The 18,950-nt window shown below is 43.8% G+C and overlaps 1 protein-coding gene and 1 pseudogene across 1 annotated transcript in view; both read right to left on the bottom strand.

The window, feature by feature from the left end:
• Maml3 (mastermind like transcriptional coactivator 3) overlaps nt 1-18,950 on the bottom strand; it is a 398,475-nt gene that overhangs the window by 205,438 nt on the left and 174,087 nt on the right. The window lies entirely within an intron of this gene.
• LOC117284682 lies at nt 8,521-8,679 on the bottom strand (annotated as a pseudogene).

Genomic DNA, 18,950 nt, shown 5'->3' with positions numbered 1-18,950 from the left:
ACACACACATATACATATATATATATAATACATCACACACACACACACACATATATATATTCCATATTTTAAATCCAGTTTTAAAAATCGATTCAACATTCAGTGGACACTTAAATGGATCCTATTTCTTGGCTGTTGTGAACAGCTCTACAATGAACATGGGGCACAGATGTCTCTCTGAGATATTGACTTCAAATCCCTTGGATATATACTCAGAAGTGGGATAGATGGATCATATGGTAGTTCTATTTTTGTTTTTATAAAGACCCTCCATGCTATTTTCCATAACAGCTATACTAATTTACATTGCCACCAATGATGTTTCAAAAGAATAATCCAAAAGTTTTCTGAGCTATTTCTGTTTGCTCTCAACCTTTCCCCTCAATCCCTCAACAAAGCCACTCAAACAGCTTTTAAAAAATTATCCACCGTAAGGGAGTCTTGTTTAAACTGTGGTTCAGCAGAGTTTTACAAACACCAACTCCACTGAAAAAACCAAAGGGTGGTTTTAGGAGCCAGAAGGAGGTGTTCATGCGTGCGTGTGTGCAGATGTATGTGGGGAGAATTAAGTTTTTACTAGGTGTCAAACAACTGTATTGCATTATCATCCAAGAATAAATCAGAAATCATTTATTTTTAGATGTTTCTTAAAGAAAATGAGAAACTACAGTCCTATTTGTTAACTTGTGCTTCTGACTAACTCAATCCTTTAAAAGTTATACTCAAATTAAAAGATTTTTTTAGTTATAGTCTTCTGTCAGGACTGAATTAAGTCTGTATAATTTCATCAAGTTTTACTCTTCATGGAAATGTAATTATTGAACTCTTGTTTCCTATATCTGAATCCTTTATTCATTATTAACCTCACTTATAGCTTTAATGTACAACAACAAAATGCCATAAGATTCATGTCAGTGGTAATTTAAAGTGAATGAAGGGTTAATGATGAAGGTCTGGTACAGTCGCCTGGTTATAAATTCACATACATGAAGTAGATTTAAGCAATAAAATATATTCAGGTAATGTGATCTATCAAGGGGCACTTTTATTAACCTCAGCAGTGACAAAAGCTGGAACTCCCTTTCTGCCGATCACGGCTCCTGTATATCTGGCCCCTTCCTAACGTGCCTATCCTTCCCACGCCTCTGCACCCGATGAGCTTTCTGCTTACAAATGCAGGAGCAGCACATCCATAAATTACATCGCACCTTCCTGCCTCTCCGCAATTCCTCCAGACTTCTGGACCTCAGAAACCAGACAGATCAAGATGCACAGACTTCCACTCGATGTCCCTGCTGGGTTTCCAGCCCTGATTTAGTGGCCGTCTGCCAGGTGAAGGCCTGGCTTTGATACCACGCGCTCACAGCTCCTCGCATTTCCCTGCCTCCCACGCTGACACGCACACACTCACATCCCTCCCGAGTCTGATCACCAAAGACCAAGGGTGGCCCCCAGTGCTGAGAGAATTCAGAATACGGGCAATGACTGCATTCTGAAATGATAAAAGCAAGCTGGAACAGCCCTTCGTTTGGGGTAGATGCTCAGTCCTGGAGATGAGGGCCCCGTAGGGCAACAATGGCAAGCCCTGCGCATCTGGATCGCAGACTGTCTCACAAGAGGGAGAGACCCCAGTGACAGTCTAGCCCAAGTGCATCAGTCTGAGGAAAAGAACACTAAGACATAATCACAAGGGATTTGCTCAAGGTCACAAAGCCAGTCTACTGCAAGCTAAGGCCCAGAGTAGGGTCTCCTATCAGTTAGTAAGGCTTCTTCTGCTAACTCTATCCAGGCATATATGAGATGACCCAAAAATCTGATGGTTCTCTAACCCATACACCCATACTGCATTAGCTCCTGCCATCCCACAACAGTCACGAAATAAGGGCACAGTTTCACTGACCTCAAAGTTACACAATGCATCCAGACGAATGTCCGAATTGAAACAAAAAAATGGATGATCTGACTTAATCCAGGGTATCTCTTTAATAAATATGCTTTTAAGATATATGTATGTATTCTAAAAAAAAATGAGACTCATTTTTAACAACCAGTAGTATTCACAGGGCCTACCCAGTGCAGAACACCTTTGGAGATTCGAAAACCCAATAAATATAACGTGGTGTAATCTCTTGTCTTTCCCAGGCACAATTCCAGGAATTACCTCTAATATCCGCAGCATAAATGTGGTTAACCACGGGTTAGTTCCCAGGCATCCTTCCCAGTCTCTACCCCGAGGACACTGGGTTCCCATTCAAGTCTGTAGTCTGTGAACGGCTTTACTGTCCACTCTGGGGAGCTCACAACTGGGTACGGAGGACCCATGGCTGTGTCCCTGGCTCCTCCTAACTCTCCACTGCCCACATCTCGCCTGATACCACCCTTCAATGGCTACAGGCGTTCCTTCTTTTTTCACTGCCCCAGACTGGGCTGAGGTCTCCCTACTGCTTGTATTAACTGTTACCCTGAAAGCCTTCTAACTATTCTCGTCTCTGTTCACTCCTGACAGAGGCATCCACATGACAGGGCACAACTGTGTCATTAAGTTCATCAGAACTCTTGCCAGGCTCCCTATAACTGAACAAAATTCAAATTTCTTTGCTTGACATTCTAGGTTCTCCCAAGGATGGCTCGGTCTGTTTTATCGCCTTTGGCCACCTTTTCGGCATACTTGAGGGTCCTGCCAGGTACCCTGTGCCTCCTCACCTCAGTGTCTAAAACGCCCTCTTCACTCATCCTCACTCTCCCACTGCCCCCGGACAAAGCTCTTTGTCTTCAAGGCCCAATGAAAAGCATTATGCTCTGTTATTCCTCCCAGAATCTCCCAGTTAAAATGTAGTCTCTTCTCTCCTGCGCTTTCTCAGCACCTTGTTAACATATTCAATCGCATCTGTCGATACATTGTTGTATTTTTTTTTCTCCAAACAATTATCAATTCCTTGAGGGCAAGGAACTCTCCTGTATCTCCAAACAAGGTACAAAGTAGAATGAGCCTTTGGTGTAACAGGCTCTCAATAAATACTGGCTGGAATGAATTTCGTATCTGTACATATGTTAGCACTCTAATTTTCCAAGCTGTCACAGCTCTTTTGCATTGTTTCAAAAAAAATTTTTAGATGCTTTCTTCTAATCTTCCTTCATCCACTGCTAATACTGCTTGTGGCTGCTTCATTTAACTTGCCAGGAACAGCCTTCACTTATATTTGGGCAGCTTGTTTTTCTCCACATTTATCCTACATAATCCATGTCATATCTGTGCAACATCTAAAGATTTGTGAGGGCATCAGGTGTCAAGACTGATTAGAGTCTGCACTCATTCACTCTCTGGCTATGTGACTGAGCAAGGCACGTAACAGCTTTGTCTTGGTTCCTTCAGCTGTAGAAAGGGCTCACAGTTCTTCAATTCTGAGACCATTACTGTGGCAGTTACACAGGTAAACCATCTGGCATAGCCAAGACAGTCAATGAATACCATAGCTCATGGTTTCTTTTAGACCAGGGCAAAGAAAGTCATCGGATAAAGGAAGCAAACTTTCTGAAACTTACTAGCTACTTCAGGAAGGAGTCCTACATTCATCTTTCAAAGCTCACTCTACTTGGGGACCCACTTGATTTATCCCCAGCACACTAAATACCTACACGTGGACAGCAACACTTATCTCTCTGGACAAAAGCAACCCAGCATCCAGCACCCTTTAAGAGCACAACACAATCACAGTCTATGCTGCCATGTTCCCACGCATGGAGATACAGCACCAGGAAATTGCTGTTCTTTCAGATTTACTCACATGTCTGGGAGCTGGCTCAATTCTCAGACTTTGTTATTAATAATACTGTCCTGTAATCTAGGTTAAATATAGATCATGAATAATGCGGATGAATGCATTGTATCTCACATTTGTGTTAGTTAATTTCACAATCATAAATTAAGATGGTCTCCAACCTTACTATGTAGATTTGGGCTAGTGGTTCATTATGATGACTTAATACTCTCTTAGTTTTCATAAAAAGCATGCTGGCTTTTTAATTTTTGTTTTCTATTTCTAGATTTTGCTGTATACTATTGGCTACATATGCTGCCTGGATCACAAAATTTGGTAATAAATTATGTTTATACTATCTTTGAAAATTATTTTCCAAGAGAAAAATGTTAAGTTTAAGTTATTATATGTGTTTAGCACTTGTGTTCACTAGAGTATTACAAAGATTCTGAAAAATGATCCACTGACTCTTGAATGTGTATCACCTTAGGTTTCTGAAACACAGTCATCAACATGCAGAGGTAGGCTGATGCCTAGGTATAAAGGTTTCAGTAATACTCATATTTTAAAAGAAGTTTTCTCCTAAAGTGTCATTTTGTAGCCCGATTTTCATGCATCAAACTAGGATGCTAGTTAATAACCTTAATTTGTTGCTGCTGTTAGTTTGGTATTGGCATCTCTTTTGGAAGGTTGGAGGAGTATTCTGGGAGCAGTAAGAATGATGTCATCACCAGGTATCAACTAAAATATGCGCCCCCATCTGTGTGCATGTGCAGGCAGGGAAGCGAGCATGTACCGTGTGCATGTGTGCACGATCAGGTAGTCGGTACAAATGAAACTTTGCTAGGAGCAAGACAGAGAACGACGATTAGCACCCTAATGCGCCAATCAATGCGCTCTTATAGATCAGTTTGATTACATAAAACTGAATGAATCACAAGGCCCTCGAACATTAGCAACCTCCCACATCACGACAATGAACCATAACATCAAGGAGAACAGAAACCCAGAGGACTTCATTACATTCACTTTTTTTCAGGGCTGGGTGTTGAATCCAGGGCCGCATGCATTCTGGCTATCACTGTGCTGTATCCGCAGCCCCTCATCACGTTCTCTAGCAGCCACGTACCTAGCGCTAATGCAGTGTCATTTGATGTCACAATACAAAGGCTGACGAACCTAGAGCTGAAATCTTGCTATTTCCCATCCCCTGCCCTTCTCTAAGTGTGCTGTGGCCTGGAACTCCTTGTGATTACTGAAGCAAGTTCTCTGTGATTAATCAGGACATAACACTGTCCAATCCAGGGCCACCATCGCGCAGGGATACAGCATATGGTCCCTGGGCCCTCTTGGTCTTGGTCTATCTCTTTCATAAATCACTCATCAGAAAGATGATTTAAGTCACCCTTCAAGAAGATACAACTTCATTATTTTTTCTTACCAAAGCATGCTCTTGTTGTAATACTGCTAGCCCTAATTCTTATAGTTTTCGACATGAGGAAGGTCCATAGCGTATGAGTAAACTATATCAAACACACACGGGACAGTGACATGAGAACACGGAATCATGCTCTGTTCATTTGACCCCCTAAAGTTCAATAAAGCAGATATCTGTGACACAGACACAGAAGATTTTCAGCTTGACAGGTTAATTTGGGCAACATTTTTGCACTGTTGCATTTGAACAACCATCATAACTCAAAACAATTGATATTAAAATTTTGCCAAGATGAAATGTTTATATAAATGTGTTTGGATCTTTATGTGTTTACATAAGAATTTTCAACAAATATATAAAATCAAGATTTAGTTGATGTGTATATGAGAAATGGGGTGCTAACAAAATGTAAAAGAATGCCTCCTTTAAATAAAACAGATTCTTCCCAAATGGAAAACTTAAAATGCTAGGTTGTTTCTTACAGTGCCTCCTCTCTCCAATCATGTAACTTAGAAAAGCAGCTTCTCTTCTAGGAAAAGGAAAAAAAGGATGTAATCTGTACAGCACAGAGATGTGAAAGGAGACCAAAGAGTAAAGAAGACCCACAACTGCTGGGGACCAGAGATGAGCTGGGGTGAGGGCACTAGTTTCCGGCCTCCCTTATTTGCCTGAACTATAGAGGAAAGATGAACTTCCCTGCTTTTTAAAGTTTAGGCTTTCAATTAAGGCGGACCTATTCCAAAGCAAACGACTCTTCCTTTTCCTGCAGGTTATTTGAATTATCATTTTATTTGCTTCTGGTGAATTTGGACCTTTAATGACTTCCAGCAATGCACTGATGTGACAGCACCTAAACCTTATATTTTTTAGCGGGGCATGGTGGTGCATGCCTGTAATCCCAGCACTTGGGAGGCTGAGGCAGGAGGGTCACTGTGAGTTCGAGACCAGCCTGAGCTACATAGTGAGTTCCAGGGCAGTCTCAACTACATAGTGAGACCCTGTCTCATAAAAAAAATAAAAAGACATTTTAAAAAAAGAGATTTACCCTTCACTGTGAAAATCTCATACTTAGCTGTAGGTATTGATGAATGCTGGACATTATTTCCTCTTTTTAAATGTCCAAATAGTCATCTCAGTACTAAAATCAAACCACAGACAAGGTGGTGCCTCCCATAACACTATTCTTTCAGATATAAATTACAGTCAGAATCTGAATCGTACAAGGACATTTAAATGTCAACAGATCATTGTATTTCCTTTAGGCTCATACATTTTTGTTTCACTGATTTTAAACAGCCTGCTACAGGACAGATATTTAACAAATGTTTGTCCAACGCCTATTTTTTCACAATTAATCTGTAGTTACTGAAAGGTTTAATTCCTGCAGGCTACAATTTTGCCAACACAGTTTCATCTACCTACTCAGGTATGTCACGTTAAGCGCTTGTTCAGATGGTGGATTTTAATAAGTCACTGTATAAAACAAACAAAGGTGGAAGGTTGCTGCTTGGGAAGTAATCGCAGTACTAAGGAGCCAGTGCATTAATAAGTGTATATGTGTTGCACACCTCCTCGGTTCTGATTAATTACATTCTATTTTAGCACCAGACATCTCCTAATGAGAAAATGTTAAGTTTGCACAAATGGTGTGATGGTAGAATCAGACTGGAAAATACCAATAAACCTTGGGAACATTCTCCCCCAAAAATATGAGCTTCTAGATGGTTTTTACCTTCCTTAGTTCCATCTTGACTTCTTTTGAATGAATCACTCAGTGTACATAACACTCATAACACTGAAAATTTACTATGTACAAGGTGTGGCAAACTCTTACATTTCAATGCTGATGATAATATAGGCACCAGCTTCATCATCGTGGTCTTTGAAAGAAAGCGTGTTTATTAATGATCTCAGCCAACCATCCGAGCTGATTCTTTCAGACTCAGGGAATGTGGGCTTGAGCGAATTTTCATGCTTGATATAAAGACTTCAGGCTAGAACCAAACACTTTCAGTCTGTGTAATGAGTCTGACAATGTGAGTAATCTCAGTGCCATAATTTTTAGATGCTAAACACACAGGTACATGTAGAAACACAATAGTAGTCCCTGAATAGTCAAGAATAACTATACTACAAACAGAACTGTTAACTCTGGGGGTAGAGGATTTTTTTAAAGTACAAGTTTCCATGCTGGAAAAATTTATTTCCAGAAGAATAACTAGTGAGTTATTTAAGTAAAATCTTTCTAAATAGCCCAGGTGACAGCCCTGGTTTTATCAAAGCAAATAAATACTATAAAGTAATAAGGGAAAGGTGAAACAGATTAATTAAACATGCTCCGAGGACCAGAGAGGTTACCAGTTCATTGGAAGTTGATACTATACTTCTTAAAGTGACCTTACATCACTCCTACTCCTGGTTCAAAAGGAAAACAAAAATAGCACCCAAAATTCTCCAGCACACACACACACACACACACACACACACACACACACACCACACACTTTACCGAAGCAAGGTTTGCAACATGCTATAATTAAACTCACATCCTGACAGTAAAAATATGAAGTTTTACTCTAAATATAGAAGACTCTCCATTGTGCAACCTTTGTTGTTTTTTTAACACTAGCCGTTGAAACGGTAGTGTCTCCTTTGCATTAAAAAAAAAATCACTCTGAAAATACACAGAGTAGACATGAAAATTGCACTGCCTTAATTCTGATCTCAGTTGAGATTTTCTTACAAATCTCTAGTACATTTTATCCCCACCTCATCTTTCCTACAGTAGCTCTAAACTACTATATATAAATGGCATTTTCCACCTTGCGTTTGTGGTTGTGAAGCGATGTTTGCTACATGGGCATGGATAGACAGCTAAGGCCCCATTCCTATGCCTCATCATTATACCAGAGCTACCCCAATCTCCTCCAGAGATGACATTTATTCACCAGAAAGAAAGCTCCACATACAAGTCAGCCATCAGGAATGCAGGCAAGTCCTGCTCTGCGTAATGCCAAAATACTGACATGAAAATTACAATTTCTTAACACATGGGACTGAATGCAGTACTATTCAATAAAAGAATTATAGATTCAACAGCAGCTCAGCTTATGCATTATGAGACCCCTACATGTCCCTAACAGGAAGTAGGGCTGATTTCAAGTCATAGACCTTAAGGGAGAACATTCAGGGCAGTGTTTAGGGTTCTGTATTTCTGCTTCCTGAAATCTATCTACCTGCTGTGCCTCTGGAACAAGTAAACCTCTCTCAGCCACAGTGTCCTCAAGTGGAGAATAGGATGACTGCAGAAGGCATTTGGTTAGATTATTTTGAAGACTACATGTGATGGTGCATATCACATACAACACCGTGCCTGGCACATGGAAGGAACCCAGTAAACTAGGTCTACTATTATTTTGAAATTAGGATTCCTGATAAGAACAGATACTACACTTGATCTTAGCCAAAAGGCCGAGAAGCGACGAAATTAGGATTCCTAGGACAATTCAGTTACCATTTACACCAGAAAGTCAAGCATGGGGGTACCCAAAAACAAAATCCCACTTAGGAAAAAAAACCCAACAATTTCCAAAGACAGATGAGATGTACAGGAAGCAAGTACACTCCTCAACACCCTGCTTCCCCTACACTTCATGTGGCTGTTAAGAACAATTGATGGGCCTCCAGAGAAAATATTTCAGCTTTCAAGTAACTGCTTAGAAAAGGACTAAAAACTATATTTAACTGCCTCTCAGGCAATTAGACCATGACCATCACCACATCTGCTATTTGCGCATCAGGAAACTGCTTCCAAGACATTTAACATTCATAGGTGTATTAGCTCATTATTAATACCCTAGAAGTTCTTCACGGTGCACTATGGCGCAGCACTTGATACGACGAGGTTCCACCATGCTTTTGATTCATCTAAGAGGAGTGTGAGCGCCTGTCCCAAAGGATGAGACTAGAAAGATGTCTCAAACGTACAGAATTAAAGTAAAGTTCCAGCGTAAAACGTATTTCCCAGCGAACACTTAGGTGGTGCTGGGTGTAGACAATCGCACATTTTAAGGTAGTGAATCTTCATAAGCGCCTTATGACACTAATCCCCATAGTCCAAGTGAGGAACCTGAGGCACAGTTAGGTCATATAGTACCAGAGCTGGGATTTGAACCCACGCAGCTTCTTCCCAGGGCAAAAACTTTTTTTCCCTGTGGCCACGCAGCCTCTATGCCTTACTGACACACTTTTTAAAAAAGTACAGAAGGGGCGTAGAAATTAATTACTCTCAGGCTTTTGCCATAAAATAGAGGCACGTCAGGACTGGAACTGCCGCTGTCCCAGGGCTCGGTTGGTGGCACTGCCATTCCTCTGACACCGTGATAAAAAAGACTACTTCCGCTGAATGCCCATTAGATCAGAGATGACGTTATGTACAATGTATCACAAGAGAACTGGCAGCCCTGGCACAGGGACACCTGGCTCCTAACTTTTATTCGAAAGACATCCCTGAGACCCGTGGAAATCTGGATATGACTTTTCACTCGCAAACATACAAATACAAATTAATTTACATGAAATTTGTCAAACTAGAGAGCCTGAAGATGGCAATGTTCTTAAAAAGAGTCATTCTCACTAGATGGTCCAACTGCCTGAGGGGCTGTCTCCTTGCCTTTGATCTCCCTGAATTCCCACAGGCTGATTCACTTCATGTGTCAACTAAGCTAGGCTACGGCGCCCATGTGTTTGGCCTAACACCATCTAGTTTTTAAACTCGCTTGCCCCTGACATCAGTGGACTCTGAGTAAAGCACAGGACTCTCCAGAACGTGGGCGGGCCTGAGTCAGCTGAGGGCCAGAAGACAAGCCTGAGCTTTCCCAAAGAGGCATGATTCTGTCTTCAGAGACATCATAGAAAGCCTGCCTGGTTTCCAGCCTGCAGATTTTGCACTCAGACTGCAATAATTATGTTTATCTGAATTTCCAGCTTGCCAGCCTGCTGCACAGATTTTGGACTTGGCAAGTCCCATCATCAAATGAACCAATTCTTTAAAATCTCTCTCATCTCCTCCCTCTGTTTCTCTCCCTGTCTCCCCAGGATCTATGGTGAGTAGGCAGATTCCAGGCGGTAGGACTGTCAAAGCTGAAACATCTTGTATCTACTCTCTAATGTCCATTAAGTACTCTTTAATGTCCCATAAAGTAACAGCAGACTCAATTGTGCTAGGGACTTCCAGGTGTTTTGCAAGCTGTGGGTTGAACTGCTCTTGCTCTTTCCTTCTTCTCTTCCTCCTCTTCTTCTTTCTCTTCCTTTTTTTTTTTTTTTTTTTTGAGGGGTGGTGGTGGTATTAGGGATTGAACCTATGGCCTCACAGATGCTAAGCAAGTGTTCTACCTCTGAGCTACATCCCAAATCCTTTTTATTTTATTTTGAGATCAGGTCTTACTACGTTGCCTAGGCTGGACTCAAATGTACCATCCCCCTGCCTCAGCCACCTCGGTAGCTGGGATCACAGGTGTGTACCTCCACATGCAGCTGAGAGCCGGGAGAGGAGCTCCGTGTGTTCAGTTTTGAATGTGCTGATTTGTCTCTGGAGGACCCGGGTCCCTCCCTGCATGCTGCACCTCCCTCCTCTCACCCTTCACACTTGAGGTTCTCAGTAGCGAATCCTGTAGATGAAGCCTCCGCCCTGTATCTTTTATCTGAAAAGATGGAGCCCTCACTTACTTTAACAGCAAGCTTTCTGGAGCTGTGTGACATGCTGGCTCTGGTTGGCTGTGGTTAATTCTGACCCACATGCCCTCTGTGAAAGGCTGTGGTTTGACAGGCTGCAAAACCCCCTATCCTGGTCCGTGGATGTCCCAAACGGGGCCTTGGAGAGCCTTGGCCACCCTGCTCAGAGTGGCCCAGCCCAGCCCCGCTCTGTGGTCCTGGCATCGCCTCTGCCACCAAGGGTTGTGGTGCCAATCTGAGCCAGCCCGAAGGCGCTTCACAGCTGGTACTTTGGTAACCTCTTCCTCCCAAGAGCCCTGAGAGTAACTTCACTGCTCGAGTGGCTGCCAACTCCTCCATGCATGTGGGTTTGCTGGTTACAATCTCATTTTGCTTACTGGAGACTCTCAAATTGCGACATCTTCTGTTGCAGTTCCCAAAAAAGAGGCGTTCAGAAAGATCTCGACATGCAGAGCCTCCTCTTCTTCCCTGCCTCCTTCTTCCTCCCAGTCCTACTCAAACCGCAAAGCCCTTTGTACAGGGCAAGCGCTGGGAGCCGGCGATATGTCTCACCAGGAAAATCCACCACTGCCCAGAGCTGTTTTCCTTGTGGCTTCTGCAGTAGCAGACCGGCTGCTGCCAGTGTTTACAGTCAGCAATGCTGACTGTGCTGACACGGAGAAGAGCGACCGCAGAGCCGGTACAAAGCAGCGGGGAAGGGAAAACAGATGCGGAAATGCCCACGGGGTGCGGGGCCTCCATCCTTCCTGCTTCCTGGGCCCTTGGCACCGTCACAGGTTGGCCGGTACAGGCTGCACGGCGGGCTGCAGGACACGTTTCTATTTCTGACACCACACTGGCCAGCCAAGGCGGAAGGATCCATTCCCTCTGCAGTGACACTAGTTTCCTGCCCTGCTGCCTGCTCATTTGAAGAGAGAAGGAAGGAAAGGGTCAGGCTGCCACATTCTCATGCAGCTTTATAAACTTCTCCCTGGCCAACATTAACTTCACAAAAGTTTTCTTTTTAAATTTTTTAAATTGCTGATTTGTGTTTATTCATTTTTCTCTCCTGTAGCAAAGGAAAGTTTGGTAAGGCAAAAAAAAAAAAAAAAAAAGGTGCCAGAAAACTTCTGGGTAGCAAGTCGAGGATTCACAGGAGGAGGAGCAGAAAGAGAAGTGAGGAGTGAGAAGTCTTAAATTAAAGCTTGAAAGGGATTATGATAACATGGTTATCATGTTTTATAAGCAGTCTGGGAACTGTGGGTTCTGGGATCCCTCTGTTCTGTGCCCTGCTTAGGTTAAAGAATAGAGGAGTGATTTACTTTGAGGTGGTTCAGGAAATGAAGTGATCGGGTAGGAAGGTGTCTTGCTGATTGCAGGCTCAGCTCTGTGACTTGGGCTCACACATAAGCAGGGACAAAAGTTGAACTGGCTACTCGGCCTCTGCGTAGAGCAGTGCTTTTTCCAACTACAGTGTACAGCTCATACCTGTGGTATGAAAGTCCTACTGTCCCCTCATGGGCCAAGAAGAAAACAAGATCCCACTTACTGTAATTAAAAGCAAGCCAGGTGCATTTGGGGATGATGAGTGTGGCAGAAATGGCTTGCTCCTTTGCACCGCCAAAGAAGTGTGCGTGCCCTTCCAACAGGTGGATCTGATGTTGGTACGTGGTTGCCCAGCAAAGGACCACATTTCCCTGCTCCCCTTGCACCAAGAAGGGGACACAGGATTCAATTCTTGCCAAGAAGAATGTGGAAAGAAATGATGGCTGCCATTTGGAAGCTTGGCCTATAAAAACTTCCAGCAAGATTCCCAAGGATTATCCAGGCTCTCTCTTTTCCACCCACCAGTTGGAAGCCAAAGACTCCAAGAACCACAGAGGAGATACAAGAGGAAGGAGTTGGCTACCTGTCCAAAAATGCTTACTTTGGGCCACTGCATGAACGAAATAAACTGATATGGCAAACTACCAAGGATTCCAGGGTCTCTCTATCACAAAAGTAACTTTAACTGCACAAAATCAGTAAGTAGTGTCAGGAGAAAATCATCAATTAGACACAATGACATAAGCATTAAACATGGTATCTACCATCTGTATTTTTTAGAAAAACACATGCACACATGCATTTATATATACCGAGAGGTCACTGGGGGAAACAAGAAAATGGTACCCAGGTTGCATTTGGAGGAAGAAACTGGGAGACAAGAAGAAAGGGGTGCGAAAGACATTTTCTTTCACTGAATACTGTATATTGTTTGGAACTTGTACCATGAGGCCTCAGTACCCACTTAAAAGTTACAAGTGAAAAATACAAATTCTGAAAGAATCCAGGTTTCAGACCACCAGGAGAATGCTTTCAGACACAAAAGGTCTCCAGAGTCCTTTTTGAAAGCCAATGGTACAAAGTGTTGACATTTAAAAATGCATAAAACTGTACTTCTGTGGAAAACTCAAGGGATGGGTAGAAGTCGCTGTCATGGCTGCAGTGAGACTGAGTTCACTGAGGAGAAGGAGAAACTCCTCCTCTTTGAGACCTTCCTTCCGGTGGCAGCAGGAGGCTGCTCAGGTGGGTTCCAAAATGTGTGCACCTTGGTGACTAGCAGGCCTGGGGAAGAAGGATTCCGGGGCCTCTCCCCTGAAATTCTAGGTCAGTAGTTCTGAGGTAAAAGCTAGGAAACAAAACTATTAATAAGTGTCTGGAGACTCTCATGCTCCAGTCTGCGTGGGAAGCCCTGTTCTCATGTGTCTCACCTGTCACCTTGGGTAGGTTGCTTCGCTTTCCCCCTTTATGGCCTCGGAACACAGACCAAGACATTTATGATTTATGAAACCCAAACACGTCTGCTGAGACTACAGCGATGCCCATGAAAACATCCGATCCCCTATGAAATGACTTTATATCCGAGTGCCAGTTAGGGTCATAATTGCTGTTGCTCACATGTGTATTCTGAAGTGCTATTTTATGTTTTAGAATTCATTTCATCCAAAATACTTGATTTAAAAAGAAAAGGGAGTGGAGAACACGACCGTGCTTCTATGGAAAGCTTTTGCATGGATTTCTGCTGTGCTGCTAGGTGTGCAGCAGGGAGCTCACACTGGCGGACCCTCTACTTGTGACAAGTGCAGCTGTTTCCAGGAGAGCGGGGCAGAAGCCAGGAAGAGAGTACTTCCGGTGTCCATTGCTGCCACCAATGGCCCTCAGACATGTCCTGAAGGACATCCAGGCAGCGCTGGTCCGGGACGGAAGAGTCTTCAGAGCATGGCTGGATGTAAGAAGTATCTGTGGAAGTCTAGGCCAACCCTGCGCCCTTTTATATCCTGCTCAGTCTGCAGATCCCATCCCTTATCTCTGAATATGCTAAAATCTTTCAGACCAAAGAGCCAACCAAACTCTATCCTCTATGGAACCTAAGAGCCAAGTGGTTTCGGTCCCTGGCTGCGAGTTTTCTCTATCTCAATTAACTAGAGAGAGGGGCAGGAAGTATACAGTGTCTATTCCTGGGAAATAACCTGAGTTGTTTACTAATAAAGCTTTAAAATGACTCAGCAAGTTCTTAAAATGCTTTAAGAGCAAACCCTGATATTTTCTAACGAATGACTGAAGATCACTACCATTTTTTAATCTGAAAGCTTCTCTGTAAAACCGTTAAATTTAAGTCATACATTTTTTGTTTGTCTTTTGGAGAAAACCCCACGTTTTATCACAAAAAGGGTAAGGTTACTAAGATCTACTGGGATTATAATTATTTCTTGTTTTCTTTTGACAACCATCTCATATATCGAATACTATTTAAATTTGCTTTGTGTCTTCCACCATTCTCAAATGAAATGTCCTGGTTGCAGTATTTCTGAAGAAGTTGCTTAATTCCTAATGAGTCCCCTGTAGTCTCTAGTTACCTTTAAATGCACCACCCAAAGGCCTGCCATAGAGATTTCTGAGTGTGAGGGCTAACATGATTGTCACTTGATTGGCCTGGGGGACGTATAGAAAATTTGTAAAGCACACTTCTAGGTGGGTCGTGGTTGTGTGACCTTGGGGACTGTACCTGGTCCCTGGCCCCTTCCTCTCTGGTACTCTTCCCTGTGCTCTAGCTCTTGGCTGCCATGAAGTGAGGAGTAGTATTACTTCACCATGCCCTTCTGCCATCTTGTTTCTGTCTTGGAGCTGGCCAATCATGGACCAAAACCCTGACATCACAGCCAACATCAGTACAGGTGCTGGGTATTTTGATTTGGCAATGGGAAAGGTGACTAACTCACTTGGGCTCGTTGTGGCTGGCTCCTTTCTGAGGCTTCCCAGGCTCCCATGTGGTTAAATGGAGGCCATGTCACTAGTCCTGGCCTGTTCTCTTCTCCATACTCCCTTCCCCTGCAAGAGCAAACTTGGGAGGACACGTGGAATGGCAGTGTCACAACATGGGGGAGCTCTGGCCAGCCTGGATCCCTGAGTGAGTCGTGTGGAGCAGAACCTCCTCCCAAGACCCTGAGTCAGAAACAGGGCAGGGGCTTTCGGTGTTTAAAGTCAACAGAACCAAAGAGAGTCAGGGATGTGGACCTTCCTACAGGACAACCTTGCCCTTAACTAATGAACACAAAGCACTGGTCTGAAATCTCTGCGTTTCAGTCACAATATCAGACTTTCTATCTACACAACTGGTAGATAAGCCACCCAATCCTCCTGAGCTCCACGTTTTTTGAGTGTAAAATGAGGATGATGAATTTTGGCATGTCCACCATTCACAGATAGGAGAGGAGCAAATGAGTTTTCCTGGAAGTGTTTTGAAATCTGTAAATCACACCTCTAGATGGAAAAGGCTTGCAGAGCTGTGGCGTGGTTACGGCTGGAGAGTGGCAGGGTCTAAGTGGGACTGCTTATTTGGGGTCATTTACTAGAACTCACTGCGGCATAGTTTTAAAAAAGCCAATCAGCACATACCATGACAGATCAAATTCTGATACTACGTGGAGAATAAGGCACCTTAAAAATGTCAGGATAGCCAAACGGTTTCCAAAGCCTTGCTTCCAGCAGGCAAACTCAGCTATATGCCTTTGGCATCAAAAGAAAGGAAAAGCAGAGGCCCCGAAAGAAAGGCCTGGCAAGAAGCCCTTCATTCCTCCCTCAGCCTGGGGGTGGGGGGCAGAGATGGGGCACTGCTTCGGACTCCAGCCCAGCACAGGGGTGCGATGTATTTGCCTTTCCACTCACAGGGAAACAGTTTCTCCAGAGGAAACAAACAGAAGAAGGGTCCTCCACACAGCAGGGGTCTAGAAGCAGGCCGTGGACCTGTAATCCCACTGTTGCCCAAGAAGTACCAAGGCATTGACATCTATACCAGGGCAAGGACTTCCTGATCCCCCAGCCTGGCTATGTTGCCCCAGCTGCCTCCCTTCCAGATAGTAACCGTGGACTTTTTCTGAGTACTTACTAAAATGCCAAGCACTGACATTTTATGTATCAAAAAACGGAAGCACAGCAAGGCTAAATAACATGTCTGAGGTCACAAAGTAGGAATCTGCCAGAATCAGGAGTTAGGTGCAGACAGTCTAACCCTAGACACTGTATTCTTTTTAATCTATCTATCTATCCTCACTGTGTAATTCAGGCTGGCCTCAAACTTGTAATCCTCTCGCCTCAGCCTCCCAAGTGCTGGGTATGCACCATGCTTATGCCCTGCCCAGAAGTGGTGTTCTTTTTTTGGGGGGGTACCTGGGATTGAACTCGGGTCCTTGCGCTTGCAAGGCAGGCCACCAAACCGCTGAGCTAAATCTCGGGCCCCAGAAGCGGTGTTCTTAACAACTGCATTTATAAGGGAGGAAATGAAAAGCATGAGAAGAAAATCAGGAGCTATTCTTTCACTTGCTGCATACCTTGCAATGGGCTTCAGATATATTAGTAAATCACTTCATCCTCATGTTTATCCTAACACGATTGGTCTTCTTACCCCATTTCACAGGTAGAGACAGAAGCTCGGAGAAGTTGAGTAACACGCCCAAAGTCACCAAGCTAAAAAGCAGCAAGTTGAGAATCAAAGTCAATCTGACTCTGCTAGAAGTAGTTAGAAGCTGGCATTTCTGGGTCCTGAAAAACAACAACGTCTAAAATACTGGATAATGCCTACTGATGGAGTCCCCTTCATCACAGAGCCTTTGACAGGTGAGAAAGATAGCGACTCCATATTTGGACCAAAGGAAAACAGGCCTGGGAGCCAGGCAGGTCTTTTCACACTCAGTAAATGGAAAGTTGTTAGGAAAGTAACCAACGGCTGGCCCCTTGGCCGTCCTTCCGTCTGCACACTATGACCATACACGTCCACGTTTCCTAAACTCACGAAGCACTGAGTAATTGCTGGCTGTTTTGTTGTTGTTATTTTGCATCATTCGCTAATCCATCCTCTGAATGTTCCCCCAACCTTAAACTAAGATGGGAGCAACGCAATTATGACACAGGCGCAAAAGCAGCTCATTAACATAGCCGTGACTGACATGGGAGATCATTAATTAGGCATTCCAAGCATAAGTATATATGTATAAATTAGCATCTATTCACCATTTAGACTCTAAGCCATTTTTCATATCTGAATATTAACTATGTGGGAAAATTAAGAAGTTTTCCTGAGTGAATTCTGCAAACAATACCCAACCTTGATAACAAAAACACAATGCAGAGAAAAGATTCTGTGAGCAGAACTGAACACAGTAGAAGGAATCACACGATGTTATTACCCTTTACGTCTCAACAGCATTATCTGCCTGCTTCCTCTCGCTTGTATTTCTGGTGATGCCACCCCCCAGAAGCCTGATGTGCCCTCTTTCGTGGGGACAGCACTTGGGCCCCGGAGGACTGCGCTAACATTCCAGAGATGCTCCGCCCATGCCCGCACTCTCACTGTTCACGCATCTGTCCTTTCCAAACATACTCACTAGGTGAGGCCCGTGCACAGAAGACAGCACAGAGGACTCCCACAGGATGAGGCAGAGCCACACAGGGACTGGAGAGTCCAGCGGGAAAGTGGGCGCCAACTGGACACAGAAGCGACAACGTGAAGTGGACATTACAATGCGCAGGGGAGGAGGGCTTTCTACAGGGCAGCACCGTGGATGCTCCCTGGAAGAGGAGGTATTGGAGCAGGACACAAAAGGTGGGCAGCAGATACATTTGTGGTGAAGTCTGAGGCAAGGCAAGGGGGTCAGTGGTTCTGCTGACTGCCTTGCAACTACAAGGGCCTGAGTTCTATTCCTGGTACCAGAAAAAAAAAAAAAAGAAGAAGAAGAAGAAAGAAACCACAGCCATGCTAACATCTTTCTGTAATCCAGGTCTTGCACTGTGCTACTTCTGGGGTCAGCAGGGCTCCACACCCAATTTTTCTTGTTCTTTCTTTTTTTGGTACCAGGGATTGAACTCAGGACCTTGTGCTTGCAAGGCAGGCATGGTGCCACTGAGCTAAATCCCTGGCATCACCAATTTTTCAATGTGTCTGAAATACTTATTGGGTCTGGAAAGCTACCAGCATCGGGATCACAGTGATAACAATACTCTGTTGCCCTTCATGTGTACAACAATGAACCTAAGGACGTACAGCTCAAGCTTGCCTGGTTTTCCTGCAATAGTTTTGGATTCACACCAGCATATCAGTGTTCAATGTGATCCAGTTCAATTCTAATGTTCCTTTAGACCAGTGACACACTTCTGTAATGTGCCTGCTCTGGATGAAGGCTGGACCTTGCATGCAGTTCCCCAACTATTTTGTCTAGGCAGAGCTCACTGGTCTATAAAGAGACCAAGTCAAGGCACTTGATTTTGACCACCAGAACTCACCAGCCAGGTGAGTTTCCTTGGTGAGTTCTCTTCAGTGTGTTAACAGTGTCTCCTACATGAAGAGAGGCTGGAAAGTGGGGAGGTTGCAAGTAGGGAGACTCTTAAGTATCGACATCTAGCTATAAAAATCACGTTGGGCTGGGGATTTGGCTCAGTGGTTCCGCTGCCTGCCCCAAGTTTGATCCCTGATACCAAAAAAAAAAAAAAAAAAAAAAAAAAAAAAA

This window comes from Fukomys damarensis, unplaced genomic scaffold (genome assembly GCF_012274545.1).
Source record: "Fukomys damarensis isolate Sample0158 unplaced genomic scaffold, DMR_v1.0_HiC HiC_scaffold_38, whole genome shotgun sequence".
In the NCBI taxonomy this organism is placed as follows: Eukaryota; Metazoa; Chordata; class Mammalia; order Rodentia; family Bathyergidae; genus Fukomys; species Fukomys damarensis.
The sequence above is the reverse complement of the archived record's forward strand: the minus strand, read 5'-3'. Positions and strand labels throughout refer to the sequence as shown.